Here is a 24041-nt window from a genome sequence, read left to right on the forward strand (position 1 = left end):
AGGTTTCAAGTTCTATAGTCTTCGTGGGACAGAAGTAGGTGGGGATGGTACCATGTCTCTCAGGAATAGGGGGGGGGGTGCAGTTCTAAGAGCAACAGCAATAAAAATAAATGGGGGAAGGGTCTTGAACACCTTACAAAACTACTCTTACGTGCTTATGGTAGCGCAGCCAGGCAATATTTGACACTCATATCTGCTGTACACCCACTAAAAATATTGGGACCATAACAGGTTATCTGTCAATGGACGGCCCTCGTGAATATCGGTTAGCTCATTAGACCGGTTTAATTTCTGCGAATCAACAGGTAGCAGCGAAAACGACTTACACTGGCCGAGTATGATGCGAGAGCCTATTGCCCGAAGAAGAAAAAGGTGCTGTTGAGGCGATCAGACCGCACATGCAAAGCAACGCACGGGCTAATGGGAGACTTCGTAATGGTGGGAGGGTGTCCAGACTAATTTCGACCACCCGTGATTCTTAAACGTGACTCCAAAGTTTTTTTTTTTGCGTCCCATCCCCATCGAAACGGCCGGGAATCGATCCCCTGACCTCGTGCTGAGCAGCGGAACGCCATAGCCACTGAGCTACCGCGGCGGGTCCGTGTCGGGGTGGTAACGTAAACAATAGCTGAAAGGGTTTTACGTCCACTGAGAGGCGCTGTATAGCGGAGGGCTTCGGACTCACTTTCATTACTTTTTAAGTATGTGGGCATATTAGCATTCTGCTCCCATCGGGAAGTGACCGCCTCGACAGGAAATTAAACCACGACGACCTCAGGCTCAGAGCGCCATAACCACTGAGAAGCAACAGCGGGCACAAAGGGGGAATCAGCAACCACCACGGCACTGAGGGGACGCCACTTACGTAACTCATCCATCGACTATACAACAGGCGGCGCGATACTCACCCATTTGGCAACCGCGGTTGAAGTAGTGCAAGTTTTACGAGCACCATGGACGGCGTTACAAGTACCTTCGATCCGCTTCATCAGCAAGAATTACAAGTGAAAATTACCCTGCGTTCCTGCAATGGTGTCAAGCACTATGGCATCGCCGGAGCGAATCAGTCGAAGTCGAACGAAGGGTGTTTTCCGGTCACAGCCACGCAGTAGGTCTGGCTCACCCACATCGCGGCTGAGCTACGCTTCGTACTCGGCTACACTCACAGACGGCACGGGACCAGTCCGCCGAAAATCTGGCATTCCCACGTCAGTGCGCACGACCCGCGAGGAGAGCCCCACGCGGCCCACTGGAACAACCCCTGGGATGGACAACCCCTGGGATGAGCGGAGGCACAAGGCGTCGTTTTGTTGGTGCTGAGGAATGGTATCACCCAACTATCATCACAACAGGCGCTGTATTGATGGCACAGTAGATACTGCAACATAGCAAAGAGGCAGAGACTGCTGTGGCGGATGCATAAGTATGTCGGAACACGCCTCCAAGAAAGAACCGGTACAATGCCCTCGACGATCAGTCGGATGAGAGCGAAACGCCCAGTGTTTGCTCGGACCGCTCGTTCACTTCCTACAACAGAGGTGGTTATGAGGGCCACATCCCACTACTAGATGTGCCAAGCATCTTGCAGCATCTTACCAGCATCCACTGTTCTAACCGCAAAGACGGTTTGCTGGTCCTGCTGTGAATGCTGTGGTCGGGGCGCACCCTCTCTCTGCTTGACAACAAGAAAGTCGCCGACATGTTCACCAAGATGTTCATGAATCCACACACCAAGGTGTTCACACGCTTTTTGGTAGCCTTGGGGGAGTTGATCCATGTCCATACTGCGGATTTGCATAGCTGGCTGTATGTTCTGCCGACCCGTCTCTTCATCAAGACTGGAACCGACCTTTTAAGTTCGCTGCAAACAAAGATACAGAAGGTCCTCTCGACAATTCGAGACTGCTTTCCCCATGGCGGCCATTAATCTCAAGCAGTAGCGAATTACATCACTGATCCAACACAGACTCTAAACATCAAGAACAAGATCACAATTCTACAGTATTTGATATCGCGGCTGCAAGCGATGGACTCTGGGGACTTGCTGGTCAACACATCCAAGGCACACTCAATGGTATCAAAGGTCTTCTTTCCAGTACGTGATCAGAAGAGTCCTGAACCTACGAGTCATGTCCAGGAAGTAATTGGGTCCATATTCAAGCTGAGGGCAGCAGAAATCAATGGGTTATTCAGCAGACTTGACCCTGACAATGAGGCTTTTGCGATGGGTCTGTTTCAGTCCTAGATGCGTGGTCGTACTGATGACAGTGAGCTACGAACACCTAGTCCCACCACGGCACATGTCCATTCTCCCATCAGCCGTACGCCAAACAGGGGCAGCCGGTGTACTGGGAGCCGTTCAAGCATGCATATACAGCGTTCACTGGAAGAAGAGGACAACACTGAGAACGTGAACCCGCCCGAGCTGTACAGCTCGCTGCAGCGCCGAACCGCTGCCCTCACCCACCGACTGGCATTGGACCCGGGACGGGGGATAGACCAGGTGGAGTATGCTTCAACCCCTTCTTCTGGAGGCGCCAAGATACTGCTGCAACTGTGTGTAGGGGGAAGCTTCAGAGGGCGGTTCGCACCCCAGGACTGGGAGGAGCTGTGCACTTTCTCGCAGCAGCAGTGCCTGACCGGCGGCCGCGAGGTCTCGCACGTCAACCGCATGGAGAGCTGGGAATACGATTGTGAAACTGGTATGCATCGGATCAGGTGAACATCACTAGATGGCGTTGTCGGCAGAAATGAAAAAGACACCCTCAACAACATCTTTGCCATACTTCAAAGCCTTAGCAGCAGGACGGAGCTTCGCAAGCAAGCCTTGTCTGAGCTCATACCCCTCACTAACGATGACTCACCAGAGTTGTGGGATGAGAACTTCAGGAACGTGCTACGGTGCCTAGTGGAGAACCTCGAAGAACAAGTGGTGCCTGTAAAAGTGGCTGCTTTAAGCGCCTTGGCTGAATTGAAGAGGCAGCTCAACACTTCCATAAGTATGCCGAGATCACCATAATCAAGATCTTCGGAACATAATAGCAACCTGAGAGAAAGGTGAGCCGTGCTGCCGAACTGTGTTCTATGGAGGCTGCTGCTGGGCTGCCACCCGAGCAAACAATGCGGCTCCTGCACTCATTCATCGGTGAGTCGGATGACCAAGACGTCATCACTGCAATCAAGGTCATGTCCGGACTCGCGGAAGTGCACCCAAAAATTATAATTGTGGAGTTTCTGAACCAGATGATGCCTGTTTTGCTGAAGGTGTATGACCACAGCGAGAGTTCAGTACGGAAGGCGGCTGTATTTTGTATGGTGAGGCTGCATGTCGTGGTCAGCTCTGAATTGATGAAGCCGCGTTTGGCTTCCCTTACGGGAAGCAAGTGTAAGCTTCTCAATCTCTACATCAAGCGTGCACAGGGAAACAGCAGCGGAAGCGCATCTGGCTCCCCTTCGAATACAGCATCTTCCTCCAGTATAACCCCTAGAGTGTGCGTGGGGTGGAGGAGGGGGGGCAAGCAGCACCTCACGAAACAATGCTTCTCTTTGGGCTGCCACCATCGCTTTGCTGCTGCTTTGCCAATAACTGTGACCTCCTGCTGAGCTTTAGTTACTGCAGCAACTCAAACAGGAACTTGGTTTTTATGTGCCGTGTGTGTTTTTTTTTTCGACCTACAGCACATTTTGCTGCAAAGTGCATAGCTTCAGGTTTAGATTACAATAGCTGTGAGAGAGCAATGCTCCACTTTCATGCGAACAAGTTGGTTGCTTTCAGGGACTTCCGTTTCGTTTTTTCTTGATGTATTAAAATATACACATCGGGGCACATGTACTTCAATGTCACATTATTTTCTCCAAGAGTTGACTAGCCCTTAGCAGGGCGGATTAGTTGCACAAGCAAGTTGCTGTTGTGCAAGACTTGGCAACTGAGGGCAAAACGTACTCTCAGCTTATAAATTTGGCCGTGACACTCATGCTCGCGCACGTACTGTGTTTCAGGCCAGTTACACGTAAAGCTCACCCACATTGAGCCGTGTAAGCGGGCAAGAAGCTGACTGCTTCACCAGTGCTACACCTACTTTTGTACCGTTAGGCAAGCTTTACAGCGAAACTGTCTATGGCTATAGGATCTGGAAAAACGTGTGCGAGGTGCTGACAAAAACAAAAGAAAGGGTCCAAGCAAAATGGCACATACCTCTATGGGCTCGGGGACCTTAACGCGCCCTTGAACTACCCTTGTCACACATGGGACCCAAGAAGGTCCCAGGTAAAAGGGGAAGAACAGATATTTGACAGCAAAGCTGTCTATTGCTCGGATCTGAAAAAAAAAATGTGCCCGAGATGTTTACAAAAAACAATGCGCCGGAGCGATGAACGCTATTGCCCAAACGCTTCTCTAAATTGCACCCTTCATAACAAAAGCCTAAATTTACCCGCCATGTCACCTGTAAATATTATTATCAGGTCCACTCGGACATTTCATATTTATTTTTCTCCTCTTTTTCTCCCACTCTCTTCTGGAATCTTTTAATCCCATTCCCCATCCATATACAGAGTAGCATGCCAGCGGTTATATACGCGCCGGCAAAATTCTCTGTTTTTCCAATAAAGAGCTCTCTCTCTCTCTCTCTATGACGATGTGTGTCGAAACGTCAGTGATCTGGGAATGTTTTGCGCATACTCTGCGTAACGGAATTGTAGCTTCGCCCGCATTACGTTATCTGTCGCGGCGGTCGCTCGGAACGTTATCATCTTATCGACCATGTTATGACGCATGATCATGGCCATATAATGGGTGTTCCAGCTAACTTTAGCCAGAGTATACAAATATGCAAATGCCACGTAGCTGGACACAACCAAAATAATTTTGTTTGCCGTCGCTTGGAGATACTCAGATTATTTTTTAATTCAACCTAATTACATACGTCATCATCATCATAAGCCTGTTTTATGCCCACTGCTGAACGAAGGCCTCTCCCTGCGATCTCCAATTACCCCTGTCCTGCGCTAACCGATGCCAACTAGCACCCGCGAATTTTCTAATTTCATCTCACCACCTAGTCTTCTGGCTTCCTCTACTGCGCTTCCCTTCTCTTGGTACCCATTCTGTAACCCTAATGGTCCAACGGTTATCTAGCCGGCGCGTTACATGACCTGCCCAGCTCCATTATTTTTTCTCTTGATGTCAATTAGAATATCGTCTATACTCGTTTGCTCTCTGATTCAAACCGCTCTCTTTCTGTCTCTTAACGTTATGCCCAGCAAACTTCGTTCCATCGCTCTTTGCGCGGTCCTTAACTTGTTCTCAAGCTTCTTTCTCAGTCTCCAAGTCTATGTCCCATATGTCGGCACTGGTAAAATGATTACATTATTAGTCCTAATCAATTAATAAGCTTTTCAAATATAATAATTAGATTTAATTAAATAATTTAATTAGCGACATGAAAAACTCCTGATAGAGATTTCTCTTGCTGAATACGTGCTACATAAAAGTGTTTTTCCGAGCGCGAAAGAAAGCCGTGAATACAGGCAAAGTGCCTCGAGCGTCAATTTTGCGTGCATCTGTGGGCTGCTTTCACGCTCGGAAAAATACTTTTATGTAGCACGTATTGCGCAACAGAAAGCTGTATCGGAAGTTTTTCATGTCTCTCTACAATTTTCTCATTAACACTTTTCATCTAACTATATTATTTGAGAAATTGATTAATTAATAGCACTAATTATCTGATTAGGCGGAATCACAAAAATTTATTTGAGTATCTCCAAGCGATGGCAAACATTACCTTTGTTCTGTCCAACTACGTGCCATTTGCATATTTTTAAAGTTTGGCTAAATTTACGTGGGACACCCTGTATAAAACGTGGGATGGCGCCTCTCCTTCGCTCCCATTGGAGGGTCGAAAAGTATAACAAAACGCAATAGTGTACCCACCAATTGCCGACTTTTAACGTGGACCTAGCGCGCCCCGACGACGAGTGGATTGTATCTTTCCTGTTGGAACGGCTTGGAATTGAGTGCTACGCGGCCGCCAACGTGCCGACCACGCGTCACCGGTCGTGTACAGACTTAACCTTTGGCAAGAACATGCCTAGCATGGCAGTACAACCGATCGCGGTATAGCACGGTGGCCCCAAAGCTATGACCACTCTGGTAACGACTGAGACAAAATAAAGACGATAACAACCACCAAGTTACGTGTATCTGTCTTTATTGAATAAATGTGGCAATAACCATATAGCTCAATATAGTTGTCAATATAGTCACGCCAATATAGCATCGCTAGTTGCCTTCTCCAAAGAGTGCATGGTCACTAAATTTGTTTTGTAATACTGGACTGTGTCATGCAAGACTGCCACAATTTAGGGACAGTATTTAGATGATGTTGCGTTCATGCTGACAAGATTACAAGTAGCCCGGTGTGCTGGGCCTAATTCTCGTCTAGCAAAACTTTTCAACTAACATGCGACATTGTTAGCACAACGGCTCCGTCACCTCTTTTTTCATGGCAGCTCTACAGAGGAAATATGTGGCCACTGCTGCATAGTGTCATACTAGTTTTGTGCGAGTACACTAGGTGCCTAGTGGTTGTGGCCCAGTTCTGATGCTGGTACGATACATTCAGTCTGCAGGATGTACCATGCAACACTGACCTTGCTTTAAATTCGCTTGCCTTGATTTTGCTGTAATCAGAGTGTAAAATTTCATGCCGATGGCATGCATCAACTTTTGTGACAACTTGCAATATTCTGTGAAAAAGAATAAGGGATCAATTTTATGCCTAGTCCTTTAAACACTTAGTGTCCAGTCACGGGTCAATGGAAGAACTCAGGTCTGGTAGTGGAAGTTCAACGTTGAGACGGAGGTCTAGTGTACCATTCCACAACACCAGCAGTGCCTACGTTCGATCCAATAGCGCCATTGACTGGGGGGCAGCAAGAAGGGCACGAGTGCGTGCCTTCACCACAGCATAAAACAGAGGCATAGGAGCATCGCTTCCTCGTCCAGGAACAGAACGAGCTGACTCCGTGTCAATGACGCAATGTTCCGAATTTTGGCAGCTTCGTTGAAACGGAGGGCAACTGGAAATTTAAGCAGCGCTGGGCGGTAAGGTTTGGCAGGAACGATAGAGACTGGGCTGACTTCGTGGACTTATACGTTAATTTTTTGTCCACGTACTTGCAGCCATAATACGGCTTCCAGCCTATACTTATACTTCCTCCTATACTTCCCTATACCCTAACCCTATACTTCCTCCTTGTACTCTGGGCCTAGCGATTAGTCGTACGCACTCTTGTGTGTATGTGTGTGTGTACGTCTAGTGTGTATAACCAGTTACATGTAATTAATTAACTTGTAATGTATTACATACCTTCGTAATTTTATGATTACATTTTTAATTGGTAATGATCGCTGTAATTCAATTACTCTATTAAGTAATGAATTACATATAGTTAGTTACTTTACTGACGAGACAAGCTGTAACAGGCGACTCAGCTTTAGGAACCTGAATTTGTTGGGAACTGTAGTAGAACGTACGAGATCATGCCACGCAGCAGCGCCGCGAATGCGCACGTTTAGACAGGCAAACCCGGGAACTGAATACTTGTTTCCTCACGCTACGGAGTCACCAGATGTTGATTGATGAATTGAACTGGTGCATGTACGTCTCGATAACGACGACCCTTCAGGTCGTTAGTATTATGGAATGGCCTACGGACCATTTGTACACCTTTTCATTGGCCCAACCGGAATCGTCTTCTTCAAGTCCCATGGCAACAATAAAACAATGAAGCCCTGCATTTCACAGAGGACCAAAATGCTGACGAACGACAATCTTGCGCATAAGACGTCCGTACGTTTCTGGCTGCGCCCTACTAGTGGCGCAGCCAGAAATTTTTTTAGGAAACTGAGGGGGCACACACTTGACGTGGGACGAGGAGGGTGACGGAGGGTAGGGGTGCTGAGCAGGCAGCATACTAGCACAGTTATTTCGGAGGGGGGGGGGGGTGAGGGCATGTACCCTGTGCGTCAGCCTCTGGCTACGTCGCAGCGCTCTACTGCCTATTGCTCAAATCGAGCGAGTTTTCTTTGTCACTACTGATGTATTCTCGACAAAAACGAGGGAGATGACAATGGAATTTTTATTTTTGAAAAGCCACCGTTAGTAAACATAAGCACTGTAGGAAGGGCTACAGAGGACGCACTGAATGTGCCAGGCCAGGTCATTCTGATTATGGTATCTGCGCAATGTTATAAAAAGTTCGAACGAAAGTAACGTATGCGTAATTGATTACTTTTCAGTAATTGCTCAGTTATTTTCGTCGGGAAATAATCTGTGACTGTAATCAATTATATTTCTGAATGAAGTAAGTGTAATCGGTAACTTTTTTTTCTGTAACGTCTACAAGTCTGGTTGTCAGTGCCCTTTGACTATGCGCTGGAGCGGTATTCTCGGGTCATCACTTTCGAAGATAGTTCCACTTTCGCGAGATTTCGCGAGACTCTGCACTGCCGCGTCGAAATATACTGCCGACATCTCTCTGGCACTTGGCGAAGATAGCGAGCTTGGCACAGTGCCAGAAATATAACGAAGACGGTTTTCACCAGCGGCGCATGGGCGCGGCCATGTTTGATCACCTGCTCGCACCGGCTCGACTGGCCTTGGTTTGAAGGCCACCCGAAGCGGCCGTACGGCTGTAGGCTGCAGGAGCCCGGTGTCGTGGCCTCGGAGCCTGGCGTCACAATGAGGGTCGCTGTCTAGCCTACGGCGCCGGTGCATCTCGTAACGGGTAGTTGGCCTACGCTACCGGGGCGTCACACGGAGGCTTAGCGGGCTCTCGCCGTCGTCCGAGCTTACTTGACGAGGGTTGCTTCTTTAGTGAAGAGCCCAAAGTTGAGAGGATGACGAATGGAGCAGGGGGTTTATTTACATTGGAAAGGCAAACTTCTTTACATAGAACAAGGGGTACTCGTATTGCCCGGAACACGGAGCGCAGTACATCGTTCTCGCAGAATGAGCTACAGGTCAGAGCACACGATAGCACGCCATAGGACTGTCCCAGGGAAAAAAGGGGTGCTTGAAGACAGGAGTGTCACGCTTGACTCCATGTGCGCGTCTTGGCTCCTGGTATGGCTCAGTAGCGACCGTAACGAAGTGGCGTATTACGCACTTTCACAGGAGTTTCTTGATTTCAGTGTCGTAGTCGGCGACCAAGTGCCATCCATCAACTCCGTAACCGTCAAACGTGTCTCGCCTTGATCTCGCTGCCAGTCTGTCCAAGGCGACGTAGTGTGAGCCTCACGAAGCCATTCATCGCAATAGGGCAGGAGAGGCTGCAAGGTCGCTTACCCCACTGGCCGATCGTAACAAGGCATGGGTGGCGCCGCAGCAAGCGCTGTTGCTTCGGTTCTACCGATGAACAGCGGCTAGATAGACGACACAAAGCTCTAGTCCATGGTTCAACGAACATGTAAGTGAACCGTTGTTTATCATTTTAACGTTGTATGCACTCGCGCTGGAGCTGTCTGGTGCTCGATCACCGTATATGCCCGTCCCTTCTTCGCACCGAGCGATTCAAGCTCGTGAAGGCTTGTGCATGTGGCACTGCATGCGGCTAGGGCATTTTTGTTCTTGTTGTTGTTCTCCTCAGTGGCTGTTGCGCATACCCACATGTTAAATTAGGTGTATAAAAACAAGAGAGTCAACAATTTGAACGTTGGAGATTTAAAAAAGCAAAAAAATTTGTATGTTGCAAAAAAGGAATCGGAAGAAAATCGTGCATAAAAATCAAATAAATAAATACATAAATAAAAGCTATTGTGGGGAGAGAGGATGGTCAGTCTAACATGGAAATCGATTAGTTTAAATTAGGTAATTTTGGATTGCCCAGGAAACATTTCTGTGACTGAACCCAATAATGGAGGCTCCAAAACATAGGATCACAGGCCGTGATAAATTTAGGTTAATATTGAGAAGAGGGATTTCCAGTAGTCGTTTTCTTATAAAAGAAAAACGCCTGCAAGACAACAAGAAATGGTCTACTGCCTCCGGTTCCCCACAGAACGAGCATAATGGAGAGGGGACCAGACCAGACCTGTGTAGGTAGAAGTTCAATGCAGGTATACGGCAGCGCAGCTTCGTGATGGACACTTCAATTTTCCGTGTTCGGCAAAAATCTCTGTTCCAAGGGTGTAGGAGATGTAATTGCGGAGCCTGATACTGACTGTATAATGATACTCCTGTGAAATCTAGCAGCAGTAACATAAGCAGTCAAAGGGCAGCAAGGGAGAATCGGGCCACTTATCGATGCCTTGGCTAGAGAGTCTGCAACTTCACTTACAATTTGTCCTTTATGGCCAGGCACCCAAATAAAACGCACGCTTCTCAAGTACCCAGGTACCAAGAATGAAACGTCCTCATTACGCGAGAATCACGAGAAGCAGTAAGGGATGAGCACAATGATAATGAATCAGTGATTATCACGGCTGACGTAAATGATGGTCCTAATTTGCGTAATGTCAGCGCCACTCTATGAATTCGTCTAAAAAGATCGGCATAATATGTGGAAGCCTAAGAGGGAATGTCCAATCAATAATCTGGAAAAATATTCCTACATCTGACTTTTCTTCACATTGTGAGGCATCTGCCGCCATTACCATGTTTGTTTGAAGGTTCTGCAGATGATATTGTAATATACCGTCTAGAATATGATGTGGAAGTAATTTTGCATAATTAGGAACAATGTCATCGAATTGAATATCTGTGGTAACAACTCTGTCGGGAATCGGAAGTACATCGCATATGAGCATGTCCAAAGAGTCAAGTGATTCTTGCACAAATGTAATTTGCTGAGCATGTAATCGTGGCTAGGTGAAGAAAAAAATAAGAACAGCGCAGGCTGTGAAACAAATATTGTTTGAGAACGTTGGGATGGGGGGGGGGCAGCGGTGATTAATAAATTCTCAAGGACGTCTGCACTGTCAAAAGCCGGAACCTGCACGAAAGAGAAGGAACACGGGATTCTAGATAGAGAACAGAATTTGCAACAAACTTAGGAAGACCTAAACACAAACGTAAGGCTTCTCTTTCTAAGAGGATTAGATGACGGGACTTGTAGGCTGCATGGAGCTCCAGAAAAGAGCACACAACCAAATTCTAATACAGGGCGAATGTACATACGATATATCATTAGGAGTGTATCTCTTCTCAATCCTATTCGACGATTGCTCAGCCTACGCAATATGCCAATTGCACGGGTACCTATTCCACTCACATAATCTATTTGTGGGGGTCAGTTGAGAAAGGCGTTATAAGTCATTCCAAGGTATTTAGCAGACTCTACCTGCGGTATGTCTTGAATGTGGTAAGACAATGAGATGTGCACTGTATCATGCATCGGAAAAACGAGAATAGTACATTTGCTGGCATTAAGTAAAAAGTGATTAATATCTAACCACTTCTCCAGAGCACAAAGGTGAGTTTGCAGTCGTTGGTATAGCGTGTGGATGTCGTTTGCAGATGCGGAAAACGCAGTATCGACTGCAGAAACATATGTAGTTACTTCTTGATGACAGTAAAGTGTGATCATGAGAATATTAAAAAGCACTGGGGAAAGGACTGAGCCTTTCGGTACTACTCTCGTTTGTTTATATCTAGAAGAAGAAAAGCCGTTTTTGTAGCAATAATTTCACCTAAAACTCTTTCACCTAAAAATGAGTGAATCCATGCTACTATATACCCAGGAACAGCACAGGATGTTAACTGATTTATCAATACAGTGTGCTCCACGGTATCGTATACTTTAGCGATATCGATCGTCACTAAGGCTGCGTATTGCTCATGACGTCGAGCGAGTTGTATTCGGCTTTCTAGTCGACGTGGGCATGGCAGATGGTGCAGCCAGCCTTAAATCCAATCTGACAGAGACTAAGAATGAAATTATCATTAATAAATTTCGTGATACGAAGGTGAAGAAGCCTCTCAATTAGTTTTACTACATCTGATGTAAGCGCAATGGGCCTAATGTTCTCCAATACATACCTTCTCTCTTGTTTCTTACGCATCATTATTACTTTGACAAGCTTCCATTGCAACGGGATCCAAGCATATTTAACTGAATAATTTACCAGGTCTAAAAGAACGTTAGGCGATTGCTGTAACAATATTTTTAACATTGCATTTATGACGCCGTCAGGGCCAGCGATTGTATTCGGCAAGCATAGTGCAGTCTCATTTAGCTCAAATAGGGAAATTGGAGTGAAGCCATCCGAAGGATCTAACGCAAAATGAATAGCCGGAAGCCGGGCTGTAAATCGATTTTCTAAGCCTTTGGCAATTTCTTCTAGGGAGGCGCTCAATTCTTGCGGGGTCAAAACGATCGAGTCTAATGCTAAGGGTGTTGGTAGCGCCTTCCTATAGCACGAAGAAATGCGAATAGAGCACGCTTACCTTTTGAATTTGATAGATAATCTTAATGCCTAATATTATATTCATCTTTGGCTCGATTTACAGTTCGCTTAAATACACCAGCGTGAAACAGATAATTTTTCCAATTTGTCGGGCACTGTTTATGCAGAAGCATTTTCCAAGCGGCTTTTCTTTTTCCATAGTCAGCATTCTTCTAACGACAAGCGGTGCCCTTAGCCGAAGGGACGACAAATTCAGCTTGCTTCCGGGAACCCTCTAGAATTGAGCAAATGGTTGAAGCGATTTCCTTATCATTAGCATTGGCAAGTTTCAAAAATTCTGAAAGCAAGGAAGCCTTAAATTTATTGTGGTTCACAAATGTGCATGTCTGCTATTCTAAAGATGTTATTGGACAAGTGATTTCGAATAACACAAGAAGATGATCCCTGTTGGTTGCTAAGTCAACCACTACCCACGACGAAACGTTGATGCCTGCGCTACAAAATGCTAAATCTAACACCGAATGAAAGAGACCTTCAGCAAATTTTACTTAACTAGGCAAATTTTACTTACAGGCAATTAACTAGGTGGCAGGGATGCTGACTATTGGCGGATCGCGCCTGGCCAGGATAACTGGTCGACATCAGCCCGAGATGGCTGACGCAAGGAATGCCAATAAATCAGGGACTAAAATAAGGTTAGTGAGACACCTGAAACCACCATATACTCAGCTAAAAAAACCACTGCAGGTCAACGAAGCTTCAAGAGGCACCTAAAAGCTCTCGAAGGGACGCGAAAGGTCGCTCCAGTTTCAGGATGCCTCGCGCGAGCTTCCTGTCGTCTGCGAAGCCCGCGAACCAGCTCGCGAGTTCGTCGTCGTCGTCTCCTTCCACAGCGGCTCTGTTGCCGCTCATTGCTTAAAGGGACACTAAAGCGAAACAATAAATCAGTTTAGACTAGTGCAGCATTGTTTGAGAACACTGCAGGCAGTCATTCCAAAAAGATAGTTTGATTATTAGATGAGAAAATGAAGTTCCAAGTATCAGTATTTGAATTTCGCGCGAAACCCCAGCGCTGGTACGTCAGCGTGACGCCAGGAATTCCAAAGTATGTTTTCGCATTTGGGCCGCGTTGGCTGAATAAAGGTTCCCGAAACTTGCCACGTTTAATATTTGGTTCCTTTAGAAAACAATGTAGTCAATCTGTACCGCTATATATAATTAGTAGGCCCTAGAAGATGACATCAAAATCCAAGACGTCACAGCCCCCCGGTGCGGGAACTTAACTAGGCGTCGCCACCCGTATCTCGTTTTTCCGCTTTTTCTCGCTTACCAAACGTCTTATCGTTGTAAGAGTGGCGTTTCTGGCGTTGTATGACTGTAATTTACTGATGCAGAAGAAACCATTCTTCACTTTAAGGAGGTATGAGCCATTCATTGGCAAGAGTAAATATCATCATCATCTCATCTTCACGACCACCACCACCACCACCACCACCACCATCATCACCATCATCACCACCACCACCAACACCACCACCACCACCACCACCACCATCATCATCATCATCATCATCATCATCATCATCATCATCATCATCGTGAACAACAACAACAACAACAATAATAATCAGCAGTGGCTCGAGCATCGTCGTCTTCTTCCACAGCTGGCTCGCTTGCGCCCCTCGGCACAACCGCTCGAACGCGCTCGCGCGTTTTTTGTCGTCCTCTTCTTGTCGGCCCCATTGCTGTTCATCATTCCAGCGTAGAATTTCATTTCTCTTCTGGCGTCGTATTGGGGTGGCCGCGTTAAATTTCTTTTATTTACGGTGGTATATGAACCATCGCTTAAGTGTGTGTGAGCCATTCATTGTCTTACGTGACGGACACATTTAATAACAGAGGTGTAAACGAGAATGTGTGTGCATACCTATCGTCACGATGACCACCTATCAGGACAACAAATGTGTTCGTACCTTTGTTCAAAATTCTATGTCACCTCTGTGTCGTGTGCTAAACAGCTTCGCTGGTCATCCACCTTCACGGAGTGGAATAACGCATGACATCTTTTTTTCTTTTTGTGCCTAGTGCGGTGTATTTACACCACGACCTACTTGAAGTGGTTGTCTAGGTTTTCGCACTTTGCTTGGCGACCTCGAATGTGTGTGCTTGAACGCCGAGTGAAAAGTCGTGTCCGCTTGTGTGTTGACACCTCACTCGCTGGTATTTTGGCTTCCCACATATGTTAAGCCACGGACGCTGGATAAAAAAAAAAGAGCTACGGCCTGCCACGTCAGGTTGGCTGCAATGAGAGTGAAGGCTAAACCCCTTAGCGCGACGGCGACGAGCGACGCCTTCGAGCGACAAAACGGGTCGTCGCTTGAACAGATCGCTCGCTCTTGTCGCTCGACATACTCCGTCATTATACACGCATTCGTCGCACCCACGCCGCACCACCGCCGTCCTTCTCGCGAGAGGAAGCAGTGGCATTACGCCAGTTACAAACCGCAACTTTTCCTAATCTTGTCTCTCTCAATAAATTCTACCCACACTGTTATGCAGATCGTTGCCCTGGCTGTGGCAGCTCGCCCACAATATTCCACGTCACGATTGAGTGCACTGCAAACTTCCTTCCTCCCTTGCCAACTCTCCTTTACCCCCTACGCAATAAAGAGCTGTGGGACGATGCCCTCCGCGACGGACCTCCCGAGGTCCTCCGAGCTGTGATACAACGGGCTCGAAACATCGCCGGAATCATCTTAGGGACCTTGGACTGAGGGTGTTGCGTACTCCAGGGTAGCGTACCGTACTGCTGCCGAGAAGTAGCGGCGCCTGCCTGTCGAAGCTCGACCGACATTATTATTGGGTAGCGTGGCGTTGTCGGCGGGCTGCAGGCATCCGGTAGATCATGGCGACCAAGCAGGGGCGAGACGATTTGCTAGTGCGAAACTTGCACTGTTTATTCAAAGGTAGTTGAAAGAAAATAAGAAAAGCATGAAGTATGAAGTATCAAGTATTAAGTATATCAAAAGTACATTTCGGAGCCCCTTAAATAGGCTCTCTACAAGTGTGGGCGGGATCTTGCTTCCGTCGATGACACGTGACAGGCACGGAGAGAGGGCCCCTCCTCCTGCCATGCCGAGCACGGAAGGAGAAGTCGATCCTCTTTTCGACGAATCCGGGGAGAAGGTCGGGTGAATGACCTCTCCGGCGCCGTGGGGTCCGGCCAAGAGAAGGTGAGGGGGATGAGGTAAGCACACACGATGCCGCGACCAAGAGAAGGTGACGGGGATGAGGTAAGCACACACGATGCCACGACCAAGAGAAGTTGAAGGGGATGAGGTCGCCCGTGGGCTCCGGTTCAGGGGGTAGGGTGAATGACCTGTCGCCACGTGGTGTCAGACGCCAACCCTAACAAGGGTTCCTCCCACACTGCTGTCTCCGTTCAAATATTAATGATAAAGATGTTTTACTCTCTCTCTCGATGGCTTGATTCTAGAAATTTAGAATCCGTCGCTCGTCGCCCAGAAGTGCTATGAGCGACCAGCCAATAGCGGGAAGCCTGAATTGGATGTACATAACTCAAGTACTATACCGATTGTCGCACCGAAGGAGCAAACGATTGAATTTTTATACGTGCAAGGATAAAAACCTACTGCAAGACCCTCAGAAATATTTTATGCTGCTTTTTACACTAAAATACATCAACTTAATTTAATAAAGCACTGGTCACGGTAGCATCGGCGCGTATGTTGCTGCCCTCATACTGGCAACAACGAGGAGACGTCGCTCAAAATCGTCGCTCGTATGGGGTACGACTTGTAGGCGACGAGAGAACGCGACAGCCATCTCCATCACATCGCTCGTCGCTGTCGCGTGCAAGATCGCTTGCATGGGGTTTATACTTGAATGTCTCAGCCGTAGTTGCATTCTCAGCCGCTTGGCTGGGCCGAACGGCGCTGGCTCTCGGGAACGGGACGCGTTGGTTTCCACGGGCGACGGCGTTCGAAGCGCGTTCCTCGCACATTTTCTATGCCGATCCCAGAGAAGTCCCCGAGTGGTGGCGCCGGGGCGGACCACAGCGTTTTCGATGCACATGGCAGGCCGCACCTATTATTATTTTTTATCCAGCGGCCGTGGTTCAGCTAACCGTTTGCCTCGATATTGGTGCAATGATCTCTGCGGAATTCACCAAAGAGGCGGGGACGTAGAAGTTTCACGTAGTTGACTTCAGAGCTGCAGCTAGATTGTGCTTGTAGGGTGTACCAGCTGGATGCCACATAACGGGTGTCGTTTAATAGTAATACCTCTGTCACACGGGCCCTTTCGATCGCGATCGAGCTAATTCATATCAGATGCTGCTGCATAGTCACCTTCGATCGCCATCGAGCCGCGATCGGAATCCAGTTGATCGTGATCCGCGCGTTGTGATCGAACTGGCCGATTGCGATCGGAAACAGACATAAGCAGCTTCTAGCTCAGTGTGTTAGAAAACTAGGTTCAACAAAAAAGAAAGAGAGCCGAAGAAATAACCCCCTAAATAGGCTGTTTTAAGCAACAGTGAAAAAAGTCCTTTTCTTTTATTTACGTATAATTTTACAAATCTCTTTCTGGACCTACCCGTCAATATACCGCGATGACCGCACACGTCTTATTTCCGAAGCTTTCCGCATTCATGTTAGCGTCGAAGTATGTGTAAGCCTTCCCTCTATTTCCCTCCTTCAGAAGGAGATTGCCTTCCCATCGAATTAATTGCATTTTCCTCCCCTGCGCATGCTGAATTATGTTGATTCTGTGCTTTGAGATAGCGGCGGAGTATATATATGCTGACTGAAAGAATAAAGACATTTGGTTGTTAGTCAGCGCTGTGGTCTGTGTCCCTCTCCTCGTCCTGTTGTTTAGCGCTGTTTTACTGCTCATAGAAATTAACGCTACACAAAACACACTTAACGTTGGTCAACTAAACAAAGTTCAAAAGAAAACAATTGATGGCATACGCATGGCCGGTCAGCAGCAGCAAGTCCATAAAGCGTGGAGTCGACGGTTGAGCTTTGCCGAAGAACGCTGGCAAGCCGATCTCGTTGCGGTGGATGCGATTGCTGGGCTGAGTTTCCCGGGAGTCTAGCTCTGGCGTCTTCCCTCGAGCAGGTTGAGCTAATTTGAGGGGTAATACCATTCGTTGCAGACGTTGGTTTGTCGTCTCTTACGTCAACTGGTAACTCGCAGTTCAGACGCGGCTAGGCGGCCCAGGCGATACTGGACGGTACTAGCTCCTTGACGATTCTCAGCAATCGTAGGCTCAGCTTCTAGTCTGCGCAGCTCTGTCTAAAACCTGCGTTTAAATAACTTCTCCTTTTCCTAGTTCCCTGTGTTGGGGTACGGCAGATATTGGTGACGGTTCAATCAAGGGTGCTATAACGTAAAACTATTCCAAACTTGTCTATTCCAATTCTGCAATCCGCCCTCCGCGATCGGTCAAAAACGTTTTTGGACCACTCCCACTGCACCTGTCTGTCACGCGACGTCACGCAAAAAGTGATAGCTCCCTATCTGATATGACGTGTACACACTGATTATGCATGATTTGACCGAACAAAAGAAAAATAGTTATTTCTGATTCGACGCCTTTTCGCCATTAGCCCTCGGCCATTCATCAAAAGGTTTCGGGAAGCACCCACTTCACCTGCCTGTCACGCGACGTAACAAAACCGCAAAAACTCACCGCGTCAAAGTGACGTGTACGCGTTAAAGATGCATTAATATGCCGAACAAAACTGAATTTTCTTCTGAATAGCCGCAGACTGCCCCATTCCGAAAGGAATAAAAAATGGCTACCGCCGATAGCTCAGGGACTGGCTACTCACACTTGCCGGAAAGCATGGGTTTATTTGCACATAATAAAACTTTTCGCTTGTCTGTATAACGTTTTCGAGCACTTTCGGCACGTTTACGACATCGTTCTGCCAACTCTTTTTTGCTGATGATCCGTTTTATTGTCATTCTTAAGCTTCCGTTGCATGCCGCTGCGATATTCGAACAGCCACCGCCAGCTATGTAAAGGAAAGCGGACTAATCGCAGACGCTCGCACCGCCCTCTTCATCCGGTCATCGATTTTGAGTGCAGTAGCTCGGCCCCATCGAACTCCTCTACACTTGAGCGTGCTTCTCGCCTCTTGTCGGCCAGCTAGATAAAACAAACCGGTCGCTCTAGGCAATGTTATTCGTTTTTAAAGCAAACAAAAGTGACCTACTATGAACGAGGAGAGTGTTTGATTGGTCTGTTCAGACAGCCCTGAGGTGACTTCCCGATGATTGCGTCGGCGGTTGCGCACATTTGACGTCAGGAGAATGGAATAAAAACAGATTGGAATAATTTTACGTTATAGGGCCCCAAGTTCACTCAATTGGATCCCGGCTCCTACCAAGGTCTTGGCCGTGCCCCTTTTAATTAAGGGCGAGGGAACGGCTGATTCTCCCCTCCTGTTAGAAGTCGGGCACTTGTATTGCACCACACACGCACACCCTTGAGTACGTGGCGGGCCTCTATTGTGCGTTCACAAACATAGGAGAAACGACGGCAGCCGGCTATACAGCGCTGTCGGCACACATACACTGTTAGCAATTCGTGAACACAGGATTGCACAGCGACACCACATATTTCGGAGTATTCGCACCCCTGCCTTCTTAGTAAGCTCAGAGAACGTGCGGGGTAGAGAATAGACGTGGGGTTCCTACAAAAAACCGTCGGGGTGTCACGATCACGCCGACGACAAGAAGACAATAATCTCTAAATCTGCCTTCGACTTCTTTTGGCCGCTTGCCCGAGTGGCCGGCAGTAACCGTCTTGCTCGCCAGTCCCTATTTCCACGACCTTTCGGCGCCCGTTGATCGGTGCTGTTAAGAACGGCCAGCTGCAGTGCAAGTTTGCCAGCCGGTTACGCCAGCGGTGGTAACCTCATCTTGGAATGCCGCCGCCAACCTCTAGCCTCGTCGCCGTTGCGAGTGAAGGAGTTCTACGAAGCCCCTCTGACGTCGGCTCCGGACCTTTACACCTGTGTGTGTGTGCGGCACGTGTATGACAGCCCTCATCCTCCAAAAGGGCGGGTCATCTTGAATGACGTCGAACTATGGCGTCGAGCAGAGAGCTTATAAGCAGCCATGGTCGGCTGCTAGTGTGTGCTCGTTGTCGTGCTCGAGATGTACTAGTGAGCTGCGTGCTCGTTGTCATGCTCGAAATGTACTAGTGAGCGGTGTGCTCGTAAGCTGTTTGCTGTATGTTAGTCTTGCGGGCTCCATATGGGAGTCACGCTAGACTGTCGATATATGTCTTGTCTAAGATGTAAATAATGTAAATAAATCCTGTTCACCGAGTTCCTCTCTGCGACCTTCAACTCCTTCAAATGGTGGCAGCGGCGAGATCGTCCGACGAATCTAATAGTGCTTCGCCGAATCGAATAATGGCGCCCCGTGACAGTGTGTAATCACTAAATATGGCCTAGGGAAAGGCTCTGGTAACTTAAAGTGGCTAACATGTTTCAACTGTTCAGCAAATTTTGCTTTGATGTGCCTGCGACCACGGAAGTGAGCCCGCAGCAAGCCTCATGATAACTTCCGTAGTGGCCCCACTGCGAAGTATCAAATTTTTTAGCTCCCCAAAGTACATTTGTAAACAGTTTAAGTCACACCCACTTTTAATAACCACGGTGCGTCATAAATAACTCCTAATGACCGAACTTGTATGATGCAATTATTGAATTTTGTTTGTCTGCATTGATGCACTTTACTGACAACTGCTGAGCACATTTGAGAGTTGAACTCGTGATCTTCCTGCAACTGTTTTATTGGAATAAATGCTGTATTTTTAATGAGATTGTCGAATGATACAGCAGCCTACAGAACTTAGTTCTGTAGCTTTGTTCCTGTTAGCACAAAAATATAGCTTGCATGTCTATATGTTTTGATTTATTGCATTTTTATCAAGCTGTATATATTAGCTTACCGTAGCAAAGAATTATGAGCACAATGGTTAGCTGCACTGCAGCCTTCTTTAGCCTGTTTTTAGATGCGGTGGCATGTATTCCTGGCCTGTCTCCTGGTACTTCAACTTTTGCACGGCAAAAATGTTTCGTCGCCTTATTGGACCGCTGGTATGGATCTTCAAGAGCTATGCAATTCCTTTTCATCATTGCCCCTCAAGCAAACTAAAAACCAGGCCAAACTAACTTTATTAGTGGTATGTCAAATCCAGCAGGCCTGCTGTACTGCTACAGGGCACATTATGAGGAACGTCCCTATTATGTTAATTTATAATCAATCTGAACGTCCTGTGGATATCCTAAATCCGCAACCAAAGGTCCCAAACGTAACACTATGCGCCCCAGAAGCATCCTACATCCTGCCAAAAATGTCCTTAGGACGTACTCCGGATTGGGTAGTAAGAATAATCCATATATAAACATCTCTTGGACGTCCGAATATCATATTATGACGTTCGTGGGACGTTCTCATTGTCGGAGATTAGCAGACGACGAAGAAAAAGAATGGATCGTGGGCTGCTGCCTCCGCGCCTGGCGCCAAGAAGTGCGCGCGCCTTTATCATCATCATGATATTTTTTTTGTGCTCGTCTCTCGCCCTCTAAAGGCTTTGTTAGGCGTCTCGCGGCTCCATACTTTTTTTTTTTTAGGCGGCGCGACCTGTAAGTGGCCGGCGTTCCGCAACATATGGAGCCGAAACCCGGGACAACGAGCGGATCCCAACGACGTGGACAACGAGCTACGGCGCCGACGAGTTTCTTCTAGAAACTGCAGCCGGAGCAACCTGATCCTCATCGGAACCGCACCAAGCGAAGCAACGCGCGGAACCGGCTACCTCACGAGCAAGTAAGCCGCAATCCTCACGAAACATGAACCGCCTGAAAGCGAAACGCTCTGCTAGACGAACCCAATCAACGAAAATCATGAATGAGGCGACGACGCTGTTGGAGAGCGGCTGCAACGACCGCACGGCGTTCAGCAAGGTTATAGACAAGCTCGTCGCCAGCCGTGACGAGCTTCGGAAGATCAATGCCGAGCTTGAGGACGTGATTACCGTCCATGAGCTTGAAAGAGAGTACAAGTCTGCAGTGCATTAGGACCATCCGAAGTGAGACCCTGACACGCCTCCGGGGCCAGCTCGCAGATCTCAGCGTCCGAAGCACGGTGCAGACTCCTCCCTCGACGACGCTCAATACGCCACCTGCCCCAACGACAGTTGCGTCAATGAGCTTAGGACCTCATCTCCCAACACTGACCATCAAGCCTCTCCATGGGGACGTGTGCCAATGGACGTCGTTCTGGGAGCAATTCAACAGCGCGGTTCACGCGAATACAACTCTGCGCACGATTGATAAATTCCATTACTTCCGCAACTACCTGGTAGGGGACGCAGCCACTGCCATCGCCGGACTGGCAACGACTAAAGCGTGTTATGAGAGTGCCATCCAGCTTCTAAAGCAGAGGTTCGGGGACAGGAGCCGGATTGTACAGCATCATTTCGGAGCGCTCCGCGAACTGCAACCCGTGACTTCTCCATCGGATACGAGGCAGTTGCTCAGGCTGTACGACGGAGTCCAGCTGATTGCGCGCGGCCTCAACGTCCTAGAAATTCTAACTAGCAGTTTTGCGGTGATGCTCTACGACGTTCTGCTTCAATCCCTGCCACAAGAAATCGTCGTGGCGTTCCACCGCCATAGCAGTCTCCAAGACGACGCACAAGGCACGGCATCCTCCGCTTCAGAGGAGGCAACCACAACGCCTTGCAAGAAACTCGAGCAGCTCTTGCGATATACACAGATAGAGCTCGAAACAAGATAGCAGTGTGCTCCATCGGCATCCTCCTTCAAAGGCGGCGGGTCCCACAGAAGGAATGTGCCATCGTCATCAGTCCTGTATGCATCGGAAGAATCGAAACAAATGCGCAACGAATGTCTCTTTTGCAAATCTACAAGACATGCAACCGAGGCATGCAGCGCTACCTTGACCATATCAGAGAAAAGGAACCGGCTGGCTCAAGCTATGCAGTGCTACCGATGTACTATAAAGGGCCACCGTGCAAACGAGTGCCGGCGGAAGTTGGTGTGCGCGGCATGCAAAGGCAGGTATGCTTCAACGATGTGCGACCCATTTTATCGAGCGACAAGGGGCGAGAATTCACATAACGTCGTATCTGATGCTACCATGCCAATGAAGGCAAAGAGTCCGCGGTCGACTGCCGTTACAAGTTGTCAACTTGACGAGACCATTATTTTACAGACTTTTCGTTCCTGGATCGTCGGTTTCAACGAGACGTCTTATATCAGAGGCATCTTCGACAGAGGCAGTCAACGCACGTTCATTAAGGAGTACCTGGTGGCCCGGTTGGGACTAAAACTCATTAGAGAGACATGCCTAGTAGGTGAACACGTTTGCGTCAGACGCTCCTTCTAGTGTGAGAAATTGCAGTGTCGTCGAAGTTCGTCTCGTAGTCAATTTGATGACAGCGAGCACATCATTGAAGCGATAGCCATGCCAGTAATTTGCCACGACATCCCTGCCACGGCTATGGAATGTTCCTTCGCAGCCAAATTACGCGAGCAAAGTTACCGGCTGGCGAACGATCAAGCTGTGCCTCGGGGATGTGGCGAGAAAGGCATTAACCTGCTAATAGGATCTGATCAACTGCGGAACATCTTGAGCGGCGACATCATACGCAGCACGGAAGTACGAGGATTGGTCGCGGTAAAGACTACTCTCGGCTGGACGCTACAAGGTCCTGTCATGAAAACGAGCTTCATAAACGGAACATCTGAAGTGATCTGCGTCCTGCGAGTGCAAGCTACAGAAACTAAAGGATTAGACCAAAGCACACTGGAGTCGTTTTGGACGTTGGATGCTATGGGAATTGCGCCAAAGGAAGCAACGCATGGGCACGCAGACACGTTGGCTGTTTTCCAACGCAAAATTGCAAAGATTGGAAAGCGGTACCAAGCAGCTGTGCCGTGTAAAGAACCGGATATTGAGCTGCTACAAGACAACTACAGCATCGCACTCAATCGTTCACGAAATCTGGTTTAGCGCCTCTCGAAGCCCGAAGGATGGCTTGAGAGATACGATACGGTAATTCGTCGGTACATTGCTTCCGGCCATGCTGAAGTTGTACTTGACAAGGAATCGATAAATGGCCCAGCGTACTACATGCCACACTGGGAGGTTATGCGTGAGGACTCACTCACAACTGAGCTCCGCGTGGTTTTTGATGCGTCATCTCTCGCCAAAGGAGAGAGATCTCTCAACAGTTGCCTCGAAGCTGGCCCGAACCTAAACCCGGACTTACTGCAGGTTCTCCTTCGCTTCAGATGGTGCCTGGTGTCCATGACAGCAGACATCGAGGAGGCGTTCCTGCAAGTGGAGATACGAGAAGAGGACCGTGAGCTGTTCAGAGGTTTGACAAAAGTCCTGCTGTTCCTTTCAAGGAAGAAGAGGTAGACGTTTGGTGTATGACCAAAGTACCCGTTGGAACTACAGCAAGTTCATTCATGCTTACGGATACTCTACATCATCACTTGAAGACACAAGTTCATCCCGAGAAAAAGGCTGTAGCACAGCTACTTCTGAAATC

General features: G+C 48.0%; 1 pseudogene; it reads left to right on the plus strand.

The window, feature by feature from the left end:
• The first annotated feature begins 1044 nt into the window (after positions 1-1044).
• On the plus strand, positions 1045-23908 carry LOC142577074 (CLIP-associating protein 2-like; annotated as a pseudogene).
• The last annotated feature ends 133 nt before the right edge of the window (positions 23909-24041 follow it).

The sequence above is a fragment of the Dermacentor variabilis genome, chromosome 1, assembly GCF_050947875.1.
Source record: "Dermacentor variabilis isolate Ectoservices chromosome 1, ASM5094787v1, whole genome shotgun sequence".
NCBI lineage: Eukaryota > Metazoa > Arthropoda > Arachnida > Ixodida > Ixodidae > Dermacentor > Dermacentor variabilis.